The 17,870-nt window shown below is 39.4% G+C and overlaps 1 long non-coding RNA gene across 1 annotated transcript; it reads left to right on the forward strand.

The window, feature by feature from the left end:
- The first annotated feature begins 11,477 nt into the window (after positions 1 to 11,477).
- On the forward strand, positions 11,478 to 17,432 carry LOC118014749. Its single transcript, XR_004680368.1, has 3 exons — positions 11,478 to 11,541; positions 16,061 to 16,461; positions 17,284 to 17,432. It is a non-coding gene; the product is annotated as an uncharacterized LOC118014749 (long non-coding RNA).
- The last annotated feature ends 438 nt before the right edge of the window (positions 17,433 to 17,870 follow it).

Genomic DNA, 17,870 nt, shown 5'->3' on the forward strand with positions numbered 1-17,870 from the left:
TCCAGAGACATCTGCATTTCAAAATGCACCACATATTTTCATAAATATTCCACAATTCCCTTGGAGCTTTTTGGTATTCCAATTTCCTCCAACCTCTTCTTAACATCTTCACATGCATTTGTGTGTTCCATCCACTTGTACACAGTCAGGATTAGGGATTTATTCACACAGGTATTGTGTTAGAAAGCAGATTCAAAGCATTCCTGTTCTCTATGAATCAAGACTTTTAAAAGGAACAAAGACAAATTAAGCTCAGTAACATATGTCTAACAAAAGATCTAGATATTTTACAGAAGTACTTAGAGTGGCAGGGTAAACAACCAGGCTAAGCTTGCTTTGAAGTTCAAATCATTGTTATTTTAATAGAGTGGGAAATTCATTTATACAGTAGAATCTGATAGTTACCCAATTAAAGCTCTTTTTGTCTATGTTCATGTAGTTTTAAATTTTTGGTTTTTGAAACCACTTTTGCCAAAGAATTATTTGAAGATAGAAGCAGCTCGAGCAGTTGTCTTTAGACGTACCTCATGAGTGACAGTAACTTGTTGAGTAGACCTTGTAGGTGTTTTATATAAAATTGTAAGCCAATGTATTAATTTGATCAAGGTGCAAAGAACAGAACTACAGTCAGCTTATTTCATTTAGTTCATGGGGATTCACTCTCAGTATATAAGGGGAAAATGTGGAAAGCAGGAGACTACACCCAAACCTCCCAGGAGAGAGTACTCTCTAGAAGTAGCTTCCTTGTTCTTCCTCTGCAGCCTACCCTAATGCCCCATTGGCTCCTTGTCTGAAAGTCGTGGTCTTATCATGACCCGGTGCTCTTCATCCTTCTTCAAGTGCTGTTTTCACTACCATCTAACTGATGTCTTGGTCCTCTGTACGTCACAGATTCTGCTCCCTCGATGCTTTGACTGTGCTGTGTTTTCTAATAACTCATGGCTTCTGCTTACGGTCATGTCTGTGTCTTTCAAGTTGAGTCCTATTAGCTAGCACACGTTCTTCTAAAATATAGTGCGATAGACAAAGAGAGACGGACAGACAGACCAATGGAATCAGTCAACCATGGGCGGTACTTTGGAACCAGACCATTTCATTGGCTGGAGGCTGGGTCAAGAGCCCAGCCAATCAGCTGTGGTCAGGGTGGCAAGGTTGAGGGGGCAATGGTCCTCAGAAGAAAACCCCTCGTGAAGTCTACTGGGCTCCTTTCTAACACAGCAAAATAACATTAAGGGGCTTTTGGGAAAATAGGGTTCTTTTATTAAACTGACTGTAGATATTTGCCTGATGTGAGCAAGGGGAGATATGTAAATTAACATTGACGTTTAATTCTGAAATGAGTACTTAGGAATTCTGACCATTCCTGGAAGGTTTTCGAGTTTGCATCCTTGTTTTCAGTATTGCCCCTATAAAGGCAGTCCAGTATAAAAAGAGAGCCTATGCTTTGCAGTCTATGAGACCTGGAATTGAATTGCTTTTCTTCCACCTGTGAGCTGGATGGCCTTAAAGTCATTTCCCTTTCTCTCAGCTTCTGTGTCCTCACCTGCAAGTGCTTACCTCTCAGGATGTCTATTCAGCATACATCCCATATCTCCCCAGAGTAGATGTGAGCAGGTATCCAGCTTCAGGATGAACGGTGGTAGGTTTTTAAAATAATTTGCTACTTCTTTTTAGGGAAGGGAAAACCTAACTACTTTGCCCTTGGGCTTCTTTGCTCAGTAGATGGGACAGGAAATACAATGTTCTTTTCACTTACCATCACTCCCCTTCCTACACCTTAATGTCTCGCTCTGTCCCAGCTTGTGCTATATCAAGAGTTCTTTTTTTTTTTTTAGCCACAGGCATGATATTATTATTATTATTATTTGTTGTTGTTATTAGACTTTGAGATAGGAAATGTAAAAGACATAAGTGGTGGGAGTGGAGGAAAGACATATTGATAGAAAAAGATACAGTGCTTTTTATTACAATTTCCACTTTTTTAAGTCATTTACTCCAAAATTTAATGGCACATACACCATACACATCATTGCACTGACAGTTGACAAAATAGTACTACTAACTAATTGAGAGCTATATAATAGATTCATGGTCACTTTGAATAGAACAGTTTTTTCATAAAAAATGTGTATCTACCCCCACGTGCACACATAATGAAAAATGTATGTAATTACATGTACATTTACACATGTATATACTTAAAAATACCTAAATATATGCATATGCCTATACATAAACAGAGTATGAATTTTCTTTCACGTCTGCATTTTCTTTCACTCAAATTACTTCTGACTTCCAGTCCTCATCCCAGTAGGTCAGTAGGAAATACAGGTGAGGGAGATCTTTTTCCATGCTCCTTGTATTCTGTGGAAGTCACTGAGCCTTACTGAGAAAACATTTGAAGAAGCTAGTTCATTCTTTCATTCACATTGGTATCAACTGAGGTTTCTTTTGCCTAAGTCACAATGGCCTCTTGAAATCCACAACTTGACTCTCGTTTCTTCTGAGGGAACAAAAATATTTGCAAAGGTGATGAATGCTCCTCCCACCATAGTTCATACTAGGTGCCAGGATCAGTTCTAAGCAGCACTTTCCAGGTATTACCTCATTCACTCCTAAAACAACAGTGCAAAAGAGGTACTATTATGTCCCCAGGTAAATGAGCCCAGAGCTGGAGTAGCTTGCCTAAGGCCTCACAGCTCATAAATGGGTGAAGCAGGATTTGAACCCTGGTGGTCTGGGTTAACATAAGTCTGGTCCAGTCTCAGGAGTCTTGCTAGGGTTTCCTTTGCCCCTCTAGAAGTCACAGTTCAAGTCTCTGGGGTCAGGAGTTGTAAACGCCATTGCAAATCTTGTTTCTCTTCTCCTAAACTTCTCAGGGCAAATCCAAATGTAGAATAAAATTAAAGAGAGTCTTCAAGCTCAGTTCCACAGAGACCTAATTCTGAGAGCAAGTCCTTCTGAAATCAAATGGTAAAGGACTGTAGCAGCCCGCTGAAATCTGAGCTCTTTCTGAGGGATCACCAATCTCAACACCGGAACCCACAGAAACTGTCTCTACTTCCTTAAAAGGGAGTTGGCAGAATGCTGGCAAAGCAACTACTAACTAGGGGCTGCAAACCTGGGCAGAAAAAAAAAGGCAAGGTTGTTCCAGTGGAGGAAGCAACATTTGCTTTTTCTCATGGCCTTCTTAAGGAAGAGGACCCCTGAATTAAATTTTTAAAATTACTTCCACTCTCAGAAAGGAAGGAAGGAAGGAGGGAAGCAAGGGAGGAAGGTAGGGAGAGAGGGAGAGAGAGAGATATTGAAGAGAGAGAGAGGGAGGGAGTGTAGAAGAAAAAAAAGGAAGGGAAAAAGGGAAAAGTCAAAGAAAAAACGTCCAAATCATCTCTGCTCAGGTGTTCAGGAAAAAACAGCAAAGTAATGCGAATGTGAGAATTGTCTCTACTGGTTTCCGGTCACCACACCTCTTGAGTGGAGCATACACCAACACATCCCATCCAAGGTAAGGATGTTTTAACTCTGAAGTCTTCCCCATCAGTACCAGGAAACCCACCTTCAAAACACTTAACTTCCCTTCTAGAGAAAGCCCTTCTGACTTCCTTAATCATCTCCCTTTGTTCTCCCTAACTGCCCAAGACAAGTACAGAAAGGGTCTAGATCCTATTATTTTCCCCTGGTGTAGGACAAACTCATTCACTCACAAAAGTTAGGCTTAGGTCCCTGGACATGATTCAATTGCTAACTGCATAAACTAGGTCTAGGTGAGAAACCTAGAGGATATATAGCTTGCATGTGTATATACTTTTATTACAATTGGTTTTCTGTTTTTATATTTCTCAATAACGACAGTGTTATTTATTTTCCATGAAGTAGAAAACATATTCATTTTCTGCTATATTACTATTCTAGGTAAAGTGCTCTTTCTAAAGAAAAAAAGTTAAGAGACTCAAATATATTCAGAGATATTACCTAGCATTCAGTCTTGAAAATGTACATATTAGCTGTTAGAAATATAACATATTTTAAAAAAAAGATTAGCTGTCTAATTACAGATTTCACACATAATCTGTCAATTGGCTAAATATGTGCTGACTGTCATTAAGCTGTTCAGTGAAAGATGGGTAGAGGGCTGGCCTGCTGCTTCTCTCAGAAGTACAAGGAGTTGTCTTTTAAATGAGAAATTTTTGAGTAATATCTGTATTCTCACTTTTTTTTAAAGATTTTATTTATTTGAGAGAAAGCGCACAAGCAGGGGGAGGGGCAGAGGGAGAGGGAGAAGCAGGCTCCCCGCTGAGCAGGGAGCCCGACACAGGGCTCCATCCCAACCTCCATCCCAGGCTGGATCCCAGGGCCCTGAGATTGGCTTAACCAACTGAGCCACCCAGGCGCCCCTCTATAATCTCACTTTTCAAGGCAGCTAAAACAACCCACAATTCAACTTCCTTTTGAGCCACTAATTTACACTATGATGGTAATTGATTTATTTAAAAAAAAAATACAAATTTACTGACCCCCTTCAGATTTATTAAATCAGAATCTGAGGGATTGAATTTGGAAATCTATTTTGAACACCTTTTTCAGTGAGTCCTTTGCTACAAGCATAGCATTTCTCCATTGGAAACCTCTGAAACTTGAACCCCCGTGGTCTTCAAGATTTGGTTCTGTCATTGGCCAACAGTATGGTCTTAGGTCACTCTTTTCATCTCTGTAGGTCTTAATTTTTGAATCTGTAAAGTGATACAGTTGGTCTAGATAATCTCTAAAATCTTTTCCAAATCTATGTCCTGTGATGAATCTATGTAGGACAATTCAAAAGCTTATGTCTCTGAATCAGATTGAGATGTGATTATAATGTGCATTTCAATAGCCCTTCCACATCTTAAAATGCTTCCACTTCAGAGATCTCACCCGAGCCTGGTAGTGTTGAACAGTAGAAAGTACAAGTATTACCCTGGCCTTTTTACAGATGATAAAACAGGTTCAGGAAAAAAAATAAGAGGATTCCCTCAAGGTTAAATAGTAAGTGGGTGCCAGACCATAATCTTGGTCTTCAGATAATTACACTGTTATGTATTTACAAACATTTTTATCTGACCACAATCAAAGTAACAATATAAAACCAGTATGATCAAAATTTCACTTTTGTCTCACCTGTTTCCAGGAACAATGGTAAAAACACAATTTTAAAAAGTGGTGATTATATTTTCAAAATTGGCTTAAAGTATATAAATTCACTTTATGAGTTTTTCTTATACCCTCCCATTTCCTTGCCCATTCGTTGGCAACAAAGGCAATACCATGTGCTTAACAAAAGAGTTTCAGGTTTTTTCCAGAACCACAGCTAAACTACATTTCCCAAGCTCCTTGTAGACAGATTGGGGCCCCAGGACTGAGTTCTGGCTAATGGAATATGAATATGAGGGACACACATCACTTCCAGAGGTGATCTGTAAAAACTCCCTATGCTCCATTGTCCATTCTTTTTCCTGTTTCTGTAGTGATTTAGGAGGCCACGAGCTGAAGATAGCATAGCTGTTACACAAAATAATCTGGCTTTTCCCATGAATATAAGGAGCATTGTCCCACATCCTCAGTCCCAACCCCATCAATCCCATTAGACTATCGTATCATCAGAGTTGAACCAGTAAGTGTTAAACTACTGAGATTTTGAGGTGGTTTGTTATAACAATTAAGCTATTCTGGTTAATAACACTCTTAAATTATGTATATTATCTTTCTGTTTTTCTCTATCAGTTGATAATTTATAGCATTATTTATTTATTTATTTATTTTGAGTATAGTTGACACACAATGTTGCATTAGTTTCAGGTGTACTAGATAATCATTTTATCACCTTGTAAGTCGTTTCTTTGCAAATTAAACATCATCCTTGGCTTACCTCCTTCCAAAACAAAGCAAACACCTCAGAAAATGTCTTTGGGATTATTGTGAGCTATTTCTTTTGAATTTTAATATCCTCTCTATCTCTATCTGTATCTCTGGCACCTAGGTCTAGGTGTAGAGATAGAGATAGCAAATATATGCACACACACACGATACATGAATACATTTGTACATATAAACCCGCAGAAATTATTATTGTTTTATATAATGAATATTCATTTCGATTTGCCACATATTTATTACTTTAATTGCTTTTTTATTCATTTCCATAATGGCAACTTTCTCTCTAATTTTCCTTCTGCCTAAAGAGCATCCTCAGAATTTTTCTTGTAATAGGTCTACTGATAGCAAAATATGTCTGGGTTTTTATTTTGTTTGGGTCAGAAAATTTGTTTGATCTCTGTTCTTTTTTTCTCCCCAGCTTTATTGAGATACAATTGACACATAACATCATGTAAGCTTAAGGTATACAGAGGGGCACCTGGCTGGCTCAGTTGGTAGAGCATGCGACTCTTGATCTCAGGTTTATGAGTTTAAGTTCCATGTTGGGTGCAGAGCTTCCTTAAAAAAAAAAAAAAGGTGTACAATGTATTTGAAACATTTATAAATTACAAAATGATTATCACCATAGTATTAGCAACCACCTCCCTCCTTTCACATAGTTAACAATTTTTTTTCTTGTGGTAAGAACATTTAAGATTACTCTCTTAGCAACAATCAAGTATTATTAGCTAGACAGTATTACTAGCTATAATCACCATGTAGTCCATTCGATCCCCAAACTTGTGGGTCTTAAAACTGGAGATTTGTACCCTTTGACCAATATCTCCCCATTTTCCCCACTCCCAACCCTGGTAACCATTACTTTACTCTCTGTTCTTCTGAGTGTATCTCTTTTAGATTCCACATGTAAGTGATATTCTATTTCTTCTGACTCATTTAGCATAATGCCCTCAAGTTCCATCCAAGTTGTTATAGACAGTAAAATTTCCTTCTCCCCATGGCTGAAATAATATTCCATTGTATGTATATACTACATCATCTTTTCTATTCATCCATTGATGAACACTTGGATTTCCATATCTTGGCTAGTATAATTGCTGTTGCAATGGAAGTACAGATATTTTTTCCAAGATCCTGATTTCAATTTCTTTGGATATATATGCAGAAGTAAGATTGCTGATTATATGATAGTTCTATTTTTAATTTTGAGGAACTGTGGCCATACTATTTTCTATAGTGGTTGTACTAAATGCATTCCCACCAACAGCACCCTGGAATTCCTTTTTTTCTATATCCTCACCAATACTTATTATCTTTTGTCTTTTTTTTTTTTTTTAAGTAAGCTTACACCCAGTGTGGGGCTTGAACTCACGACCCTGAGATCAAGAATCGCATGCTCTAACCTACTGAACCAGCCTATCTCTTGTCTTTTTGATGATAGCTAGTCTAACACATGTGGGGTGATATCTCATTGTGGTTTTGATTTGCATTTCCCTGATGATTAGTGATGTTGAGCACCTTTTCATATACTGACTATTTGTATGTCTTCTTCGGAAAACTTTATTTGGTTCCTCTGCCCATTTTTTTAATCAGGTTGTCAATCTTTTTGCCATTGAGTTATATTCATTTTTTAAAAGATTTTATTTATTTATTTGACAGAGAGGGAGAGCACAAGCAGGGGAAGTGACAGGCAGAGGGAAAAGCAGGCTGCCCGCTGAGCAGGGAGCCTGATGTGGGACTCTATCCCAGGATCCTGGGATCATGACCTGAGTTGAAGGCAGATGCTTAACCTACTTAGCTACCCAGGTGTCCCCTATTCATTCTTTATATATTTTGGACATTAACCCCTAATCAGATATATGATTTGCAAATCTCTCATGTAATAGATTGCCTTTTACTTGATTCTTTCTTTTGTTGTGTAGAAGCATTTTAGTTTGATGTAGTCTCACTTGTTTATTTTTGGTTTATACCTCTGTTCTTAAAGGCTATAGAATTCTAGGTTGGCACTTATTTTCCTTCATATATGTCTTTCCTTTGAATATATTTCTCATCTTTGACTTTCTTAGTTGCTGTTAGAAATCAACTCTCAATCTGTCCTTTCTCTCTCTGCTTTTAGAAATGTTCCCTTTGTCTTTCTCGACTTCCTTCCTTCCTCCTTTATTTCTTCTTTTGTCGTTTTTATGCTTTCTCTTGCCTTTTTTCTCTTTCTTCATTTTTTTTTAACTTTCTTTCTTTCCTTAATTTTGTATGTATTTAAACTCGGATTGGGATTTGTTGGACTTCTTGATTGTGCCATTTTATTTCTTTCATTGGTCTTGAAAAGTTCTCAGCCAGTACTTTTTAAATTATCATTTCCCCCTCACATTCTCTGTCTTACTTCTTTTTCGTTTTCCATTTAAACGTGTGTTAAATGTTTTATTTCATTCTCTATAGGACTCCAACTAAGGTATGTTATGCCTTTTATAGCATTCTCTCCCTACATTCCCTCTTTTGTATTATCTTTTCTTTGGACTTTCTGTGCTTTATTCTGGATAATGTCTTCTGATTCATTTTCCATTTCATCAATTCTCTCTTTCAGCTGCTTCTTATCTGTTGTAAAGCCCATTCATTAAGTTATTTTCTATTTATGATTCTTTTAAAAATTTTCTATAACACTTTCTAACTATCTGTCAAATTTTCCCATTTGAACCCTTATTTTATTAAAAAAAAAATAGCTGTTTTATGGTCCGTGTCTGATAATTCAGTATCAGAAGTTATTTTTGGTCTCTTTCTGCTTATTGTTTTATTGATTCTTGCTTGCTTTGTTTTATTTTCTCATGAAATTAGTTATTTTTGATTGTGTGCTGAATGTTGTATTTGAAAAATTATTGGTAGTAATTATTTTGGACCAAGATGATTTTACACTTCTCCAGAAAGGATTTTCATTTATTCTTATTAGTCACTGAGAGGCACAGTCTGGGATCACCTTAATCCAGTTTAAGGATTTAGCATTTTCCATCTCCTAAAACCTTGCTATAGGCAGTCTGAGGGCTAGTTTACTTCTGATTGACCCTTGTACTGAGAATTCTCAGCATTTGACCTCAAAGTGAGTGGTAGGTTCCTAACCTTGATGGGCTCTGGACCCCAACCAGTTTTAGGAACCAAGTTCACATTAGACTTTCTAATGCCCATAGGAAGAAAGCAGCCTCAAATGTCAGGTTTGCTCTCAAGTAAGCTAATAAGGTTCATCTTCTCTAACATTTTAGTCTGGCATGTTTTTATTCTTGTTAGATTATTATTACTGATGTAAGAAGTGACACAGCTTGAAGTGAACTCAGTTCTACCTTACCGCAAGCCTATGCTCTTATCTATACTTTCATGCTTTCCTCCAAATTTGTGCCTCATGTACATTGTTCTATGTATATTTCCAAAACCAATTTCAGATAATTTTGTCACCTATATCTTAATATCTATTAAAATACAATCAGAGGAGAGTTTCTACTTACAGTCGATTTGAGATAAACGATACCAACCAGAGGCACAATGATGCAGCATAGAATAAGCGTTGGTATTAGAGAGCTGCGTATTTTACCTTAGTTTGACCGTCTAACTGCTTGTGACCTTGGGAAGGTTGCTTATTCTCTCTAAACCACAGTTCATCTTTCATAAGGACAAGTGAAGTCCAGTTTGCCAGACTCATGCCACCAAAGTATATTTCACTTATTTCAAGGCTTGAAGGATGCCTTTTGCTTTTGTGCTTCATAATCTTAAGAATATGTCAGAGTAAGAGCTTATTTGCTTAGCTACTATTATGCAAATACTCTAAATTTCAGTTATTATTAAATATATGTCTCTTATAAGACCCACTTATGGATCTTCTTTTGCAGTTTGAAATAGCCTTATTGGTTGGGTGTATAGGCTAATGAATTACTTAAAAAGAGGTATAAATGTGCTATACACAAACAGAAATACCTGACACTTAAGATGGATTAAATGACTTCAGAAAATTAACTTGTTTGGGGCATCTGGGACGCTCAGTCGGTTAAGGGCCCCACCCTTGATCTCCTCAGCTCAGGTCTCCATTTCGGGGTCATGAGTTCAAGCCCTGCATTGGGCTCTGCAGTGGGCATGGAGCCTACCTAAAAAAATAAATTAACTTGTTTATGTTTATTTTAAAAATCAGTCTTTGATTAAGATGCCTTCTCGTGAGTGTTAAGATAAATTGGTTAAGTTAACAGAAAATCTGATTCCTATAATAAAATAGGTCTTGTGAGAAAAAAAAAAAGTAAAAGAGTTCCAATTTCTTCCCTAAACTTTGTTAGATAAGATGTAAGCATTTATTTCTACAGAGAAGCCAAAGTTTTGGATAGAGTCAAACGTAAGGGAGGAGTTCAGTTTCAGAAGGAAGAATCAGTTTCTACTTTGTCATCTTTTGTTACAATTTCTCTACAACAAAAGAACTGCCAAAAATTCTTGGGAGCAAATATGTGAAGAACAAGAACAGGGTGAGAAAGCGTACCGGAGGGGCCCCACCTAGATTGGGGGTGGTAATGGATGGTTAGGCTGAGATATAAAGGTTGAATGGGAATTAGTTCGCTCATTCAGCTCTCTGTGGCTGAAAGAAGCACTTTCTAACAAACTTCTTTGGCAGTATACAGTTTTTCAGTTTTTTGGTCCACTTCTCTACAATCCACCCAAACTTTTTGCCTTGTGTCTGTGCCTCACAGAATCTGGCCTTCTTTTCTTGTGTTGTTTTCTTCGCCAGAAAACAGCATTGATGTTTAAGAAGTTGAGTCACAGTTGGGACTTAAATAAAAGCAATTATCACAGCATTTTAGATTTACAACATATTCTGAGGGACTAGGAAATAATAAAGCTGGATTAGGAATTGTATCCTGTGGAATACTGAAGAGGATAAATCTGATAATTTTTCTGTATACTTAGAGTACTGGTCTCATTCTTTTGTTTTGTTTTTAATTTTTTTTTTTTTTTTTGGTTTTGTTTTGTCAGCTATTATTTGTCAGGTTAGTAGCAAAAGCTAATGTTTGAAATGCAGAATTACTCGAAAACAGACCAAAGAAACAAAATCCACACTAGACTACCTTTAGACCAATAATCAGGGGGAAATATGCTCATTTATTTTAATTCCCATAGTGTTAGTAATCTGCCCACCTAAAAAAAACTGAGCATAATGACTCGCTGGGCAGGGAAATGAATAGGCTTCATGGTTAGCATGAGTCTCCTAAAATGCCTCTTGTGCCTCCTTTTCATGACAGGGCTAGCTGCTTTTTGGCAATCAGCAAACTGCAGAAACAATTCTATCTAAAGTGAGTCATCGCTCCAGTGACCAGAAACGGGACTCTCCCTTGGGAGTCTCCTTTAGTTGTTATGTGTGTTTCTTGCTGTTGTTGTTTTGGATCTTTGGAAATCATGCTTTTACGCTAAAATGCCACTGATTATTTTAGTCTTTAAATGGTGCAGACTAGGCATGTGTCCTGGAAAACTTCAGCAGCTGCCAGGCTAATCTGAAACTCGGCAACCTGAATGAGGTGATTCTGCTGAACACCGCTGGGCAGACTCAGACACAGACTGCCAATGTCTACATGCAAACAGTCTACTTCATTTGTACCAGGCCCGGTGGTAGGCATTTAGGTACACTATCTAACGAATCTTGACGACAAAATATAAAGTCGGAGGGTTATTGAAATGTAGTCATTAAGAGCAGAGACCTGGTTCTAGACTACCTCACTCATTGGCTGGACGTTTTGTGACCTTGGGCAGTCATGCGTGTGCCTCAGTTTCCTCATCTGTGTGGTGGTGTAGGCAGTTGTGATGATTATAGGAGATAATTTTTAAAGTGCTTAGCATAGAACCTGGTACATGGTAAGCATTAAATGCAAGACAGCAACTGTGGTCCTCACTTAACAGACAAGTACCTGAGGTGAGAAGTGCCCCCCTGCCTTGCCCACATTCACAAGGGTAGCGAGAGAGCTGAGATTTGAACTCAGTCCGTCTCAAGAGTCCTTGCACCTAACAACCACGTTATTGTCTTCCTCATTATCACCCACGCTATTATTATCTATAATTAATGGTCTCGGCACAAGCCAAAGGAAATTCTTGCCAGACATACAATGCGGGGTGTGTACACATGGCCACAGAGAATTATTTTTAGTCACAATCACAGACAGGAAGAAAAATCACTGTAAGTATAAGGAACCTTGGATACAGAATTGTCAAGATCTATAGCCTACACATTTGTTTTTTTTTTAAAGATTTATTTATTTATTTGAGAGAGCGAGAATGAGAGAGAGTACATGAGAGGGGGGAGGGTCAGAGGGAGAAGCAGACTCCCTGCTGAGCAGGGAGCCCGATGCGGGACTCGATCCCGGGACTCTAGGATCATGACCTGAGCCGAAGGCAGTTGCCCAACCAACTGAGCCACCCAGGCGCCCGCCTACACATTTGTTAACAGGGATTACCCCTCCCCCCACCCACCCCCACTCCACATACCATGGAAATAGATGATTAAAATAGATTCATGTCAAATAATTTATTTTTCATGAGAACTATTCACTGAAGTAGAACCACAACTCAACAACAGCAACAAAAACAAACACTTCAGATCTTAACTCAGAACTCTTAATCAGAGCCCACTAACATCTAGAATACACTTGATTGGGCTTAAAATTCACGAAGTCCTAGAATTCAAGTACGGTGTTTGGAGGTGTCTAAGTTTCAGTGTGTTTTTCTCAGGCAAGAGGCTATGATCACCATTAGTCCTTCCAGTCCAGTTACAGTGGTGGTTCCTCAGGAAGCCTAGAGAGCAGCTGGTTCCCATGAGGCCCCTCATCACTTTCTCTGCTTCCTGACTCTACTCCTGTGCCTGGTCATTCAAGAGGACAGAGACATTTCATTTAGGATAAAAGTATCCAACACATATGCTCCATATGAGATAAGCAATTCTGGAGTTAAATTTCGATTTAAATGCAGTTAGGATACAGTTCAGGAGTTGGTCAATGATAGCCTGCATGTACCTTTTTTTGTAAATAAAGTTTTATTGGAACATAGCCATACTCATACCCACTAATTTATATATTGCTTATGCCCACTTTCCTGCTACAAGGGCAGAGTTGAGTAGTTTTGATGGAGCTTATGGGCCTCAAGGTCTAAAATATTTACTATCTGGCCCTTTCCAGAAAATGCTTGCCAACCTCTGATGTAGTTGAAAGAATCTTGGCATCATAATCAGGGTGAGCCTGAGGTCTGGCTCTCCCTTTATGTGTGTGACCTTGCACAAATCATTTAATTTTTAACCTCAGTTTTTCATGTATAAACTGGGGATTATTCCTAGTCACTTTGCTTGCTTTTTATAGTTCTTATCAAGATCAAACATGATAATGAATGCAAGTGTTAAATGTGCATTATCTGTTTTATTAGAAGCAAGACCATCATCCCTAGTTGGTGTACAGGTGGTAACACGTTATTTCTCAGAAAGGAGTAAAAAAAAATAATTAAAGAAAAAAAGAAAACTGAAGACAATATCAAGTACATACTGTACCACAAATGGCTACTCTTTGTGGAATTCCCCCCAAGGCAACTAATGATTGTTAATTTTCAAGGAGGAAAAACAAATATTTCATGAATAAATTGCCAAAAAATGAAGTACTAAGTAGGAATAACAAGCCCTAAACACATTTTCTCATTCAAAGGTCTATTCAGGGGCAGCACTTGGGTGGCTCAGTTGGTTAAGTGTCTGCCTTTGGCTCAAGTCATGATCTCAGGGTCCCGGGATCAAGCCCCATGTAGGGTTTCCTACTCAGCGGGGAGTCTGCTTCTCCCTTTCCCTCTGCCCCTTCTCCCTCTTTCTCTCTCTCTCAAATAAATAAAATCTTAAAAAAAAAAAAGTCTGTTCAGTTGAGATTTTGCCCTTGATTTTAGGCCTTGCTGTTCACGGTCAGAGACAAGGAAAAGCTGAGATAGTGTGGCTTATGAAATATGAGGAGAATGAAATATTAGTACAGTGGCTAACTGAACATAATAATAAAAAAAAGAATGAAATATTAGAACTTCTCAGCTTCTGAACTTTAAAAAAATGTCTTATATTTGTGACTATCTTTAATGAATGCTTGAAATTTAAAACGGAAATGGTGTGGCCTATGTACCAAATTTTGTGAATAAGAAATGAATCACATATCCACTCAATATCTGCTTAAGTTAAAGGAAAGTTTCAAAATTTCCTGAAAAAGATTTAAATAGTATTCATCCCTTCTTTTCCTACAATTCAAGCATTACTAGAAAAATTAAAAGTACATATTTTTTCTTTTCAGTGAATTATACCATGATATATTCTTTTAGCTTCACTGAAATAAATGAGTGGTTGTTATTTCTCAATTATTTAGGTCTATCAATGATATTATGTAGGGTTTTTTTAAGATTTTATTTATTTATTAGAGAGAGAGAGAACACGAGCCAGGGGGAGAGGTAGAGGGAGAGGAAGCCCGACGTGGGGCTCGATCCTAGGATGCCGAGATCATGACCTGAGCCAAAGGCAGACGCTTAATTGACTGAGCCACTCAGGCACCCCATGTTATGTAGTTTTGAACCAAATAATACTTGAAGTTACCTTCTTCTTTGCCCTTTGGAATAGGGGTACAAGAAGACCAAATCAGGGAGAAGGGGATCACCTCTGGGCAGGAAAGAGTAATCCGGGAGTTGACAGGGTGCTTGCAGATTTAAGCATTTCTGAAACAAACTCTAAGAATATGAGCTAGATTACAATCAGCCTTTCTAAGCAATTAAGCTATTTGCGAATACACTAAATAATTTTGATGACCAATTTCTATTTTCATATAAAAGGGGGACCAGTGTAGCATACTGGAGAGAAATAAAGTGCGCTTGGATCTTGCCTCCATCTTGAGAAATTTACTTATTGGAGGATAACGTGTCTCAAAGAGTTGGAGGGAGGGTTGGAGAACTACTCTCAAAAACTGACAAGTATCAAGTCAGTACTTGAGGAGCAGAGAGCGGGACTCAATTGAGAGCCTCAGCAGGCCGCTGCTGGGGTAGCAACAAGTTCCAAATGTTTTCTCTATCCTCGTATTACTTCATTCGAGTGCAAGCCTTGGAGAATGAATCCATGTAGCTTGGCTTCTGTGTCTCACCCTTGACTAGGGGTAAGGTGGAGCACTTTGAAGACAGTGCTCTAAGAGACAGCGAGACTCCAAAGGAAATCAGATGCTGTGAGCAAAAGAAAAGGATCTGGAGCTGAGGCCTCCAAAACAGTAGCAAGGATGGTCATGCCTGCCTCCTCGGGTTGTTGAACCTATCAAAGGTGGCACCATATTTAAAATATGGATCGGGCGCCTGGGTGGCTCAGTTGGTTAGGCGACTGCCTTCGGCTCGGGTCATGATCCTGGAGTCCCGGGATCGAGTCCTGCATTGGGCTCCCTGCTGAGCAGGGGGTCTGCTTCTCCCTCTGCCCTCTTCCCTCTCGTGCTCTCTGTCTCTCATTCTTTCTCTCTCAAATAAATAAATAAAAAATAAAATCTTTAAAATATGGATCACAGAGAGTTCCACTTGAAAACAATAGCTGAATGGTGGCCTCAATCTAGCCTCTTTTCACTAGTAGTGAGCACAAAAGGCATACCACCAAAGGGGGGAAAAGACTTCCTCTTCCTTTTTCAAGGCATAGCTAGCTTTTGTCGCTTGAAACAGAAACTACTTGAACACAGCTAGGAAGACTTCAGTACCTGTTTCCATCACCACTGCCGTCTTCCTGCATTCACTTCAAAATAGGCCATCCCCCCAAAAAACCAGGTGGGACAAAGGGGTCATGAGACTCTGAGACACAATTCTGAGAGCCAATAACCATTTGTTTCATTTTGTTGGATTGGGAAGTCAAGTTCATTTATAAGCGAGGCCTCATAACGGACGGTGGAGGCAGAAAGAACACTTGTAGTCCTACAAATTAGGAATCGGAGACTTTCTTCCACTCCATCAATTGATAGCATCAGAGAATCAGCCAGCGGGGATAGCAGAGTGACAGTCACCAGAAATCAGGACTTAGAGAACCTTAGCCGGTCTGTACTCTGACTATTGGTCAGTAACAGTGACTTGACCAGCAACAGGTGGAGAGCAGGTAGAACCAATAATGAGCCCTTCTGTTTTGCAGGTACTGGATCCGGGAAGCTCTCCTTTCATTAACACAGAAGGGTAAAGAAATGTGCCCGCGGCCTGTGAAAGCCGATGAGGAACCAGGCGAAGTTACTTTGAGGATCAGTGAGGTGTTGTATGGCAAGTACTTTAGGACTGGGAAGAAACACTGAGTACAACAAGGAGGCTCATCCAGAAAAAACAGCGGCAGAGCAGACCTCTGAAAACAACCTCTTGGAGGATTCCGAGGACATTTCAGAAAACGGTTGGCGTGAAGAAAAAGCTCTATATCCTCTATAAACTGGCCTCTGTGGCAATTCAGGCAGGATCCACTTCATACGATGTCGACATTTATAAGAGTTCTGTCTGCTCTGCGAACTCTGGCCGCCTCTGTTCCCTCTTGCCGGGGCTCCTGGGCAGGTGCTTCGGGACCTTCGCTCTACCCGTGTCTAGCCATTCTCACCCAGGCTCTGTGTAGGATTTTATTGGGTTGACTACCAGCACCCTTCAAGTGGTTCCATATGCCAACCCTGGCGTAACTACCCTTTCCACTGATCCTTTACTGAGGGTTCCAAGTCTTTTCAGACTTTTAATCTGGGTTCCTGTGTCTTTTCTCCCTTGGCTGCTCGTGGCCTAATAGCCTTTCTTCCCCCTGTGGCTCTGTTTCATAGCCCTGCTCGAAAGCAGATGCTCTGGCTCCTTCCACAGCGAACACTGCCAGTTTCATGGCATTTTCTTGCTGCTTTTGGCTGTAACTCTCAACTTTCCAAGGCCCGATTGTAAGACACCATGTGGGATAGACCCAAGAGGAGGGATATGGTGGGTGGGGGAAGGGCATGTTGTGGAGAACATGTGAAATGAGACTGAATTTATTCTCAAGGCATAAGTCACATTTTTCTATCAGCTTGGTTTTTGCACAATTCAGATGTCAATTGATTAAAACGAACACTTTCCCTATGGGATGGGAAGAATATTTTTCAGTGGAGATTGTCCTTTTAAGGAATGCAATTCGAGGGGCCTGCTTTTGGCAAATGTTCTGCCTTTAATCTTTGCTTCTGTTTACCTTCCAGTCGAGAGGCAGTCTGCCATCTCCCTGCACATCACCTTCCAGTTGGTTCCAGCTGCCTCTGCAGTGCCCACACTGTGTTCCTGACTTTCCATTTCGAATATGGACCGTTTTACTGTTAGAACAGGAGAATCTTTTAACGTACATGCTTCCCTTTTCCCTCCTCTCCCCCATAGGCAAAGACCTCTTCTATGAAAGAAGCCCAGCGGATGGGTCAGTAATTTTAAAAATGGACATCAGCTGACCAGGTCAACTCTAAGAAATGATGGTGACTACCCACTGACTCTTTATTGTAAAGCAAAGAATAGAAGATCACCATTGAAAGCAATGAGGAGGGTCAAGACAGAGAATGGCGGTCAGCCTTCATGATGTTAGGTGTACCCCTTCTCTGGGTTACAACTCTCTACCAATTGTTCTCAAGTGGGAATGGTTTTGCCTCTCAAGGGATGTTTGGCAATGTCTGGAGGCATTTTTATTTGTCACAACCGTGAAGGGCTATGTTACTAGCATCTGGTGGGTAGAGGCCAGTGATGCTCCATACATCCTATAATGCACAGGACAGCACCCCATAACAGAGAATTATTTAACCCAAAATGTTAATAGTGGTGAAGTTGATACACCCTCTATATCTCCAGCTGCTTATGACCATGATTAGGTCCTGAGAGATTTTATTGTTAGTCCCTTGGGGAACTTTCTCCCCATGAATTAGATCATTTATCACTCACCCCTTAAGCCTAGAAGCAAAGTCAATTCTGTAAAGCAA

Source organism: Mirounga leonina, unplaced genomic scaffold (genome assembly GCF_011800145.1).
Source record: "Mirounga leonina isolate KUSES-001 unplaced genomic scaffold, KU_Mleo_1.0 Mir_165, whole genome shotgun sequence".
In the NCBI taxonomy this organism is placed as follows: domain Eukaryota; kingdom Metazoa; phylum Chordata; class Mammalia; order Carnivora; family Phocidae; genus Mirounga; species Mirounga leonina.